At 42.1% G+C, this 11,297-nt stretch overlaps 1 pseudogene; it reads left to right on the forward strand.

Annotated features, from left to right (window-relative positions):
* Window positions 1–433: 433 nt before the first annotated feature.
* On the forward strand, window positions 434–1,723 carry LOC105479298 (transcriptional coactivator YAP1 pseudogene; annotated as a pseudogene).
* Window positions 1,724–11,297: the final 9,574 nt, after the last annotated feature.

Below are 11,297 nucleotides of genomic sequence, written 5' to 3' on the forward strand. Positions count from 1 at the left end.
GCGGGAACCTTGGCTGCACGCGGCGCTTGCGGGTCAGCTCGAACTCTGGGTGGGTGCGGGCTCGGCTGACCCTGCACTCGGAGCGGCCTGCCAGCGCCGCCGGCCCTGGGCAGTGAGGGGCTTAGCACCCGGGCCAGCAGCTGCGGAGGGTGCACCGGGTCCCCCAGCACTGCCGGCCCGCCCGTGCCGCGCTCGAATTTCGCCGAGCCTCAGCCGCCTCCCCGCGGGTCAGGGCTCGGGACCTGCAGCCTGCCATGCCCGAGCTCCCCGCGCACCGTGGGCTCCCGCGCGGCCCAAGCCTCCCCGACGGGCGCCGTCCCTTGCTCCGCGACCGCTCAAGGGCTGAGGAGGGCGGGCGCGTGGCACTGGACTGGCAGGCAGCTCCGCTCGCTGCCCTGGTGCGGGATCCACTAGGCGAAGCCAGCTGGACAGGCCAGTACTGATGCAGGCACTGCAGGAGCCCTGACTCCACAGCATGTTCGAGTTCATTCCTCTCCAGCTTCTCTGCAGTTGGGAGCTGTTTCTCCTGGGACACTGAACCTGAACCCCACTGGAGTAGTCTCTGGCCCAGCAGCTACACCCACAGCTCAGTCTCTTCGACAGTCTTCTTTTGAGATACCTGATGATGTACCTCTGCCAGCAGATTGGGAGATGGCAAAGACTTCTTCTGGTCAGAGATACTTCTTAAACCACGTCGATCAGACAACAACATGACAGGACCCCAGGAAGTCCTTGCTGTCTCAGATGAACGTTACAGCCCCTACCAGTCCACCAGTGCAGTAGAATATGATGAACTTGGCCTCAGGTCCTCTTCCTGATGGATGGGAACAAGCCATGACTCGGGATGGAGAAATGTGCTATATAAACCATAAGAACAAGACCACCTCTTGGCTAGACCCAAGGTTTGACCCTAATTTTGGTAAAGCCATGAACCAGAGAATCAATCAAAGTGATCCAGTGACACAGCCACCACCCCTGGCTCCCCAGAGCCCACAGGGAGGCGTCATGGGTGTCAACAACTCCAAACCAGGGGCAACAGATGGGACTGCAGCAACTACAGATGGAGAAGGAGAGGCTGCCGCTGAAACAGCAAGAACTGCTTCGGCAGGAGATAGCACTGCATAGCCAGTTACCAACACTGGAGCAGGATGGTGGGACTCAAAATCCAGTGTCTTCTCCCGGGATGTCTCAGAAATTGAGAACAATGACGACCAATAGCTCAGATCCTTTCCTTAACAGTGGCACCTATCACTCTCGAGATGACAGTACAGACAGTGGACTAAGCATGAGCAACTACAGTGTCCCTTGCACCCCAGATGACTTCCTGAACATGGATGCCATTTCTTTTGCCCAGTTAAATGTTCACCAATCATTTTAACTTAATATGCAGACTTAGAAGTCAGATGCTTCATGTCACAGCATTTAGTTTGTTCAACAATTGTTTCTTCAGCTGCCTTTGGCCAGTGGAAAAACGTGATTTACTGGTCTCACAAGCCAAAAACGTTATATCTGATATTAAATACTTAATGCTGATTTGAAGAGATAGCTGAAACCAAGCTGAAGACTGATTTACTTTCAGTATTTTCTTTTCCTCCTAGTGCTATCATTAGTCACATAGTGACCTTGATTTTATTTTAGGAGCTTATAAGGCACGAGACAATTTCCATAGAAATATATTAATTATTGCCACATACTCTAGTATAGATTTCGGTGGATAATTTTGTGGGTGTGCATTTTGTTTTGTTTTGCTGGTTTTTTTTGGTGGGGGTGGGAGGTAGTTTGTTGGTTGGTTGGTTTTGCCAGAACCTAGGCAAATGACCATAATAGTGAATCTGTTCATAGTTGTAGCTTGGGATGGTTATTGTAGTTGTTTTGGTAAAATCTTCATTTCCTATTTTTTTTTTTTTACCACCGTATTTAAATCTTGATTATCTGCTCTCTCTTTTATATACATACACACACCCAAACATAACATTTACAATAGTGTGGTAGTGGAATGTATCCTTTTTTAGGTTTCTCTACTTTCCAGTTAATTTTTAAAATGGTAGTACTTTGTATGCATTTAGAATACACGACTTTAAGTAAAGTTGCCTGGTGTTTCCTGAATGCCCAAGAGAGAGGAAGAAGCTGACAGAAGGATAGAGATAGGTAGGGATCTTGCAGAGAGATGCCGAGCAGGCCCCACAGCTGCCCAGGGATGATCACGCTTCCCCACCTCCTACCTCTTCTATGTCTTAGTGGTTTGCAGTAGCGGCCGACCTGCTGGAAAAGAGATCCAGAACCTGCGCCAGCATCTGGAGAAGTCTGTCAGCCTCAGTGTCTGCCTGAGGGAGAGGCTGGAGCGTGTGCTCAGCAATGGTGACCAAGGAAAAGGTAGAAAGGCAGAAATTTAATGTTTCTGTCCACATCTAGGAAGTTTCAAAAGGGCATATAGCTTCTTGGGGTAGAGTGTTACAGGTGTAAGCACATTGGTGTGCATGATTTCACTTGTTCCTTACAATCAGCCCAGATAGGGAAGCAGGAAGGGTACTATTGCTCCCAGCGAGTGGTTTGCCCCAAACAGGGCTAGGTCTCATTCTCAGGACTATCTGAAGTGATGTCATTCTTATATGTCCTTATACTGCCTGGTGCTGTTCTTGGGCTTGTGGCTCGACTGGTGACTGGTAGCACCAAGGTTTCCATGGTGCCCACTTCAGCAGAATGAGAGCAACATTCCACCTTTATGCCGTTACTACATGCCTTGGATATCACCTACCTCTTCTCTTGTGCTAATGACCCTTATTCCCACACTCTTCACCCTGGATGCTCTCACTTGGAGACAAATTCTTCCACACCCCTTCTTCTCTCATATTAAGGCCAGAAGAATGATGACCTACAACATCATAAGCAAAGCCAGTTAGGGGGAAAGACCCTGGTCCATACCTGAAGCCATTGCATGTGAGAGTGTGTGGCCTACTGTGGTGTGCCCAGCAAAACCTGAGCCTGAGCCATACTGCACTGTTATCCTAGTGCATGAGGACACCAGGTTTTCTGACTGGCTGAGACTAAAATTTTAATGGGTGCAGGAAAGTACATCTTTGAAAGTATCTGTTACCTAAAAGTGTGACTTGTCTGGGTTGTTTTTATTCCCTGTGAAGTATCTACCTCCATCTTCCATAGGTAGGACCTGTAATCCACACCCTAGTTCTGCAACAGGAAAAGGGCTCAGGGAAGCAAACTGGAGTTTTCAGGCTTCCAGAAGGAAAAAAATCAAAGCTGAAGTCACTTCCATATTTCTTCCTTTCTGCAGCAATGCCCGGTCATAGAAGCAAAGAGAAGTAGGCAGCACAAAAATTGACCAGACCCACGCAGCTTAAAACCGTAATAGATGATTCCCAATCTAGACAAGGCTGCTTCTTACAAGATCCCACCTAACATTCACAGACTCCTAGCTCTAGGAGTAAATAGTTCTGGAAAATCTACATGTCTTGTATAAGTTCCTTTCCCAATCTTTGCAGATAATCAGAGTCACTAGCTGTCAACCAGAAAGCAGCTTGGTGTCTCTCTTCCTGTCTTCTCACTTTCAGCTGAGTATGGAATAGGAGGGAAGAAATATCAGTTTTTGTTTGGTACAATCAGTGAATTCCCTAAATCCCTCAAGACTTCATGCAGCCCTGTCTCTTCCTGCCTAGGTACTGCATAGTCTGCTCTAGCCCCTCATTCATATACTCAGAGTCACTCTTCTGGCTCTGGTGAGGACATCCTGTGACATGATGCCTAGAAGGTCTGGAATAATGTTCTCCAGAACTTTTCCAGCCCTATCCAATGGAATTCTTGGGTGGGAAATTGGAGGCATTGGATATTACCTTTAAATGAAGAGATCAAATTAATACATTATTTTTAAAATTAGTGTTTATATTTATTTATTTATTGAACACCTTTCTATCTTTATAGAGTAAAATTTGTGTAGAAAAGAATAAACCCAGAATGGTCTGAAATTCATAGAAAAGGTTAAAGGAGAAATGAGTTTTCTTTATTAGCTATTTCTGTTTTAGAAGACTAGAATGGGAATTTCACTGGTTGTGGGAAGGTAATAAATATTAATAGATGTGAGGATGTAGAATTCCTTGACTTCCATTACATGCTTAGAAAGAACAGAAAAACTGTCAGATGTGAAAGGATTGCAGGATAAAATCTGAATGTTTTAAAATGAGGACAACTTACCATACCAGGTGAGTTTCATTCAAGAGAATGACAGAAGCTGCTTCTCAATGTGAATAAACACTGAGAAGTCATGAAGAGCACACTTGCTTTGAGTCTGGAATGTAGCCATTCTGACTACTGTGAGATGATATCTCACTGTAGTTTTAATTTGTGTTTCTCTGATGATTAGTGATGTTGTATGTTTTTTCATGTGTTTGTTGACTGCTTGTATGTCTTCTTTTGATAAGTGTCTAGTCATGTCCTTTGCCCATTTTTTAAAAATAGGATTATTTGGTTTTCTCTTGTTGATTTAAGTTCCTTATAGAGTCTGGATATTAATCCTTTGTCAGATGCATAGTTTTCAAATATTTTCTCCCATTCTGTAGGTTGTCTGTTTACTCTGTTGATTATTTCTTTGGCTGTGCAGAAGCTTTTAAGCCCCATTTGTCAATTTTCGCTTTTGTTGCATTTGCTTTTGACGTCTTAGTCATAGGCCAATGTCAAGAAGAGATTTTCCTAGGTTTTCTTCTAGCATTTTTATAGTTTGGCATCCTATATTTAAGCCTGTAAACCATCTTGAATTAATTTTTGTATATGGTGGGATATAGGGGTCCAGTTTCATTCTTCTGCATTTGGCTAGCCAGTTATCCCAGCACCATTTATTGAATAGGGTATCATTTCCCTCATTGTTTATTTTTGTCAACTTTGTTAAAGATCAGTTAGATGTAGGTGTGTGACTTTATTTCTGGGTTCTCCATTCTTATCCACTGATTCATGTGTTTATTATTGTACTGGTACAATGCTGTTTTGGTTGCTATATCCTTGTAGAATAGTTTGAAGTTAGGTAATGTGCCTCTGGATTTGTTCTTTTTGCTTTGGATTGCTTGACTATTCGGGCTCTTTTTTGGTTCCATGAGGATTTATTTATTTATTTATTTATTTATTTATTTATTTATTTGAGACAAGGTCTCACTCTATATCACCCAGGCTAGAGTGTAGTGGCATGATCTCGGCTCACTGCAACCTCTGCCTCTGGGTTCAAGCAATTATCCCACCTCAGCCTCTTGAAGTAGCTGGGACTATAGGTGTGTGCCACCACGCCTGGCTAATTTTTGTGTGTTTTGATAGAGATGGGGTTTCACCATATTGGCCAGGCTGCCCTCAAACTTCTGACCTCAAGTGATCCTCCTGCCTCAGCCCCCCAAAGTGCTGGGATTACAGGTGTGAGTCACCATGTCCAGCCCCATAAGAATTTTATATATTTTTTTCTAATTCTGTAAAACATGACATTGGTAACTTGATAGTAATTGCATTGAATCTTTAGACTGCTTTGGACAGAATGGTCATTTTAACATTGTTGATTCTTCCAGTCCACAAGCATGGAAAGTTTTCCCATTTGTTTGTGTTGTCTATTATTTCTTTCATCAGTGTTTTGTAGTTCTCCCAGTACAGATCTTTCACCTCCTTGGTGAAATATATTCCTAGGTGTTTTGTTTATTTTGTGTGTGTGGGGGGGTGGTGTGTGGCTATTGTAAATGGGATTAAGTTCTTGATTTGGCTGTCAGCTTGAGCATTTTTAGGGTATAGAAATGCTACTGATTTTTGTATGCTGATGTTGTAAACTGAAATTTTACTGAACTTGTTTATCAAGTCTAGGAGTATTTTGGAGGAATCTTTAGGGGTTTCTAGATACAGGATCATGTCTTTGGTGAATAGAGATAATTTTGCCTCCTCTTTTCCTATTTGGATGACTTTCATTTCTCCTGACTGATTGCTGTGGCCAGGATTTCCAGTACTGTGTTGAATAGGAGTGGTGAGAGTAGACATCCTTGTCTTGTTCCAGTTATTAGGGAAAATGCTTCCAATTTTTGCTGGTCAGTATGATGTTGGCTATGGGTTTGACACAGATGGCTCTTATTATTTTGAGTTATGTTCCTTTGATGCCTGGTTTGTTGAAGGCGTGTATCATGCAAGGGATATAAGATTTTATTGAATGCTTTCTGCGTCTATGGGATAATCATATGGGTTTTTGCTTTTAATTCTATTTATGTGGTGAATAGCGTTTTAAAAATTTGCATATGTTGAACCATCCTTGCATCTTAGGAATAAAGCCCACTTGATCATGATGAATTATCTTTTTGATGTGCTGCTGGATTCAGTTTGCTAGTATTTTGTTGAGAATTTTTGCATCTATGTTCATCAGGGATATTGGCCTGTAGTTTTCTTTTTTATTGTGTCCCTGCCAGATTTTGGTATCAGGATGATACTGGTTTCATAGAATGAGTTAGGAATTCCTCATCCTCAATTTTTGGGAATAGTTTTAGTAAGATTGGTACCAGCTCTTCTTTGCACATCTGGTAGAATTCAGCTGTAAAATTCTGTCTGGTTCAGGGCTCTTTCAGATTAGTAGAATTTTTATTACTGATTCAATTTCATAACTCATTATTGGTCTGTTCAGGATTTCAATTTCTTCCTGGTTCAATCTTAAGAAGTTGTGTGTTTCCAGGAATTTAACTATTTCCTCTAGGTTTTGTAGCTTGTGCATATAGAGATGCTCATAGTAGTCGCTGAGGATCTTTTGTATTTCTGTGGTATGAGTTGTAAGGTCACCTTTGTAATTTCTTATTGTGCTTATTTGGATCCTTTTTTCCAGGTTAATCCAGCTAGCACGTCTATCAATCATGTTTATCCGTTCAAATAACCAACTTTTTATTTCATTGATCTTTTGTATTTTTTTTGTGTGGTCTTTATTTCATTTAGTTCTGCTCTGATCTTAATTATTTTTTTCCTTCTCCTAGATTTGGGTTTTGTTTCTTCTTCTTTTTCTGGTTCTTTAGATGTGGTATTAGGTTGTTAATTTGAGATCTTTCTGTCTTTTCAAGGTGGACATTTAGTGCTATAAACTTTTAACACTGCTTTTGCTGTATTCCAGAGTTTTTGGCACATTGTGTCTCTACTTTCATTTGTTTCAATTTTTTAAAATTTCTGCCTTAATTTTATTTTTTACCCAAAAATGATTCTGTTGTTTAGTTTCCATGTATTTGTGTGGTTTTGAGAGTTCCTCTTGGCATTGATTTCTGCTTTTGTTCTGTTGTCTGAGAAGATACTTGATATAATTTCATTTTTTAAAGAAATTTATTGAGACTTGCTTTATGACTATGTGATCAATCTTAGAGAATGTTCTGTGCACAGAAAAGAAGAATGTATATTCTGTGGTTGTTGGGTAGAGTATTCTATAGACATCTATTAGGTTAATTTGGTCAAGAGTCCAATTTAAGTCCAAAGTTTCTTTGTTAGGTTTCTGCGTCAGTGATCTGTCTAGTGCTGTCGGTGGGATGCTGAAGTCCTTCACTATTGTTGTATGGTTGTCTATTTCTTTGCTTAGGTCTAGTTGTATTTGTTTTATAAATTTGGGTGCTCCAAAGTTAGGTGCATATGTATTTAGGATAATTAAACCTTCTTGTTGAATTGAATGCTTTCTGATTATATAAGCCCTTCTTTGTCTTTTTTTCTTTTTTAACTCTTGTTGGTTTAGTCTGTTTTACTTGATACAAGAATAGCAACTCCTGATCTTTTTTATTTTCCATTTGCATAACAGATCTCTCTATCCCTTTACTTTGAGCCTGTGGGGGCTATAACATGTGAGATAGGTCTCTCTTAAGGGCCACAGAAAGTATTATATGTAATTTTTTTCCAATTTTCCACTCTAAGGCTTTTTTTTTTTTTTCTGGAGTCTCACCCTGCCACCCAGGCTGAGTTCAGTGCTGCGATCTTGGCTCACTGCAGCTTCTGTTTCATGGGTTCAAGTGATTCTCCTGCCTCAGCTTCCCGAGTAGCTGGCATTATAGGTGCCCACTACTACACCCGGCTAATTTTTGTATTTTTAATGGAGACGAAGTTTCACCATGTTGGCCAGGCTGGTCTTGAACTCTTGACCTCAAGCGATCCGTCCGCCTTGGCCTCCCAAAGTGCTGGGACTACAGTTGTGAGCCACCACGTTTGGTCTACTCTATGCCTGTTAAGTGGAGCTTTTAGGCCATTCACATTCAAGGTTACTATTCATGTGTGAAGTGTTATTCCTGTCATAGTGTTAAGCTAGCTGCTTTGTAGACCCAATTATGTATTGCTTTATAGGGTCTATGAGCTTTGTAATTACATGTGCTTTTATGGTAGCAAGTACTATCCATGTTTAGAACTCCTTTGAACATTTATTACAGAGCCTGTCTGGTGTTAATGAATTTCCTTAGCATTTCTCTGTCTGGGAAAAACTATTTCTCCTTCATTTATGAAGCTTAGTTTGGCAGAGTATGAAAGTTTGACAGGCCTTTTTTTTTTTTTTTTTTTTTTTTTTTTCCTTTTAGGTGGCTAAAAATAGGCCCCGGTCTCTTCTGACTTGTAAGATTTCCGTTGAGAAGTTTGTTGTTAGTCTGATGGGATTTCCTTTAGAGATAATTTGGCCCTTTTCTTCAGCTGCCTTGAAGATTTCTTCTTTCACGTTGATCTTGGAAAGTCTGATGACTGTATGCTTTGCAATGGTTATCTTGTATAGTATCTTGCAGAAGTTGTCCGAATTTCTCGTATCTGAATATCAGTCTCTCTAGTATGATTAGGAAAATTCTTTCCTGAATTATTCCTTCAAATATGTTTTCCAGGTTGCTTACTTTTTCTTCTTCTCTCTCAGGAATGCCAATAAGTCATAGGTTTGATCACTTTGCATAATCCCATAATTCTCAAAAGATTTCTTCGGTTTTAAAATTCTTTTTTTTTTCATTTGTGTTGGACTAGGTGAATTTGAAAGACCAACCTTCAAGCTCTGAAATTCATTCTCCTGCTTGTCTAGTCTATTGTTAAAGCTTTCAATGTATTTTGAAATCCCTTTAGTGAATTTTTTCAATTACAGAAGTTCTGTTTTTTTAAATATAGTTTTCTTGTCTTTCATATTCTGTATTGTTTTTCATATTCTGTATTGGTTTATTTGTAATGGACTTCAACTTTTTCTTGGATCTTGTTGAGTTTCCTTGCAATCTGTATTTTGAATTCTCATCTGTCATTTCAGACATTTCAGTTTGGTTAGGATCCCTTGCTAGAAACGAATGCAGTCCTTTGGAAGTATGTAAATACTCTGGGTACACTGGAGTTCTTTCACTGATTCCTTCTCATCTAAGGAAGCTGTTGCTTCTTATTTTTGAATTTGGTATTGTTTGGATGAGGATTTTAAATTTTTTTATTCTTTTATTTCCTTGATGGTATGACTGTGGCACTGTAGTATATGATTGTTTGGCTTCATTTCTGGGTGCTTTCGGGGGGCCCTAGCTCTGTATGTTTCTTGGTTGTAGGTAGCTTCTAAGCAGTAGCTTTCTCAGATGCTGCTTGTTGTGGTGATGTATTAGAAGTAAAAGCTAACACACCCTTGTTGGGGGCTGAGGGTGCAGAATTCTCAGGAAGCTTATATCATGGACTAGCACTAAGTCCTTCAGGTAGCATTTTTTTTTTTATTCGGAGGTCCAGTTTAGGATGCAGTCCAGTAGATGGTACTTAAGAGTAAGGGAGGGTAGGTAGGCTGGTGTCCAGTGGAAACACCTGCCCTGACACGTTGGTGGCAAGAGATCATGTTGGGGTGTGCTGAGGCCTCAGGGGAAGGGGCAGAAGTACACTAGCTCCTTCTCCTGAGTAGGCAAGAATGTGATATGCTTCCCTATCATGGCCCTGTCACAGAGCTCACAACCTTCAGTTTATAAAGACTTTGTCCTTTGGTTCCTGGCTGTGGTGCAGCTAAAGACTGTAGATATGCCACTCTGACAACTACCACTAAAATGGGGTTCAGGGCAGAGTCTCTTCTCCAAGTCCAGGGCAGGCAACTCCATGGCCTGTCTTTCATTGCCAGGGCACTGCAGCTCTGTATAGAGATGTTGAGTTGGGCCTGTCCTTCCTGAAAGCCCAAGCAGCACAGGCTCACTTTCAGCCTGGGTGGTACCACCATGAATAACATGAATAATGTTCTCTCCTAGTGCACACTCACTGGGTCCTGGAGAAAAGAACCACTGCTACGTCTGCAGCCGTATGGAGGGGAGGAAAGGGATGACCCCTACTTTTCCTGCTTTTTCACGCCCATTCCTGAATGTCAGTGCTGCCCCCTTCTGCGATTGGTGTCCTGCCAGTGTTTTCTTTGTCCTTAGGAGGGCTTTGGCAGTCTGTGCTTCCCCCTCGCTTATGGGTGGCCCATGCTCAGCGTTAGCTCTCCAGGGGTCCTGCAGCTCCCCAGGGACCTGCCCTGTACTTGCCAAAGTCAGAGTTGGTTGTGGGCATATATTTGCAGGTGGGCAATGACTCAAGGGTAGAGAATCCCCAGGCAGGATAGTGCTCCACCCTGGGTACACAACCAGTATGGCAGCCAGTCTCAGTTTGAGTGTGAGGAAAGTGCAGGCATGCCTGCATGTGCTGACCACTCAGTTCTCTGTCCCTGGGAAATTTTCAAACTGCTACTGATGGTGTTGCCCTATGATGAGGGCAGAGGGTCTCCCCAACAGTTTAACAGTCAGCAGATTGTCAGAGGGGTGAGGGGAACAGAGAAGCACTCCCACCTACCCTGTGGGGCTCCAAGTTCCTTAGGGGTTGATTTCTGCCAGACTCTTGCTGCTTTCCTTTTCTGCTCCCCAGCTACTTCCTGTGGGCACTCCAGCAGGACCTGGCTTTCTTCTCTCTGTTTTCTGTTTGGAATGTGTCCATTCACTGGTAACTTTGATCTTTCTGAGGAGAACTGGTGTCAGATGTCCCTAGTCAGCCATCTTGGAAACCCACCAAATTTCACTCCAGACATTTTACAGATAATCTCATAAATACATTTTATTTGATTGGGATGTTAGTTGACACATATGTGTCCCTTGGTCCTGTTTTATCAGCCAGTGATTGAAAACTGACTGAGTATAAATAATAGGAGTATATAGCTGAAAAAAGATATTTCCCAGGAGACACCCTCCTGAAATTCTTGTTTTAACAGTGGAAATAACTATGTTTGATACAAAGTCTTTTGACATGCCTGGAGGGTGAACTAGGTGCTTTGGACAGGGAAGCTGAGGCCAAGGCTTGTGTGGTGGCTCTGCTGCCATCAAGTAGTG

This window comes from Macaca nemestrina, chromosome 1 (genome assembly GCF_043159975.1).
Source record: "Macaca nemestrina isolate mMacNem1 chromosome 1, mMacNem.hap1, whole genome shotgun sequence".
NCBI lineage: Eukaryota > Metazoa > Chordata > Mammalia > Primates > Cercopithecidae > Macaca > Macaca nemestrina.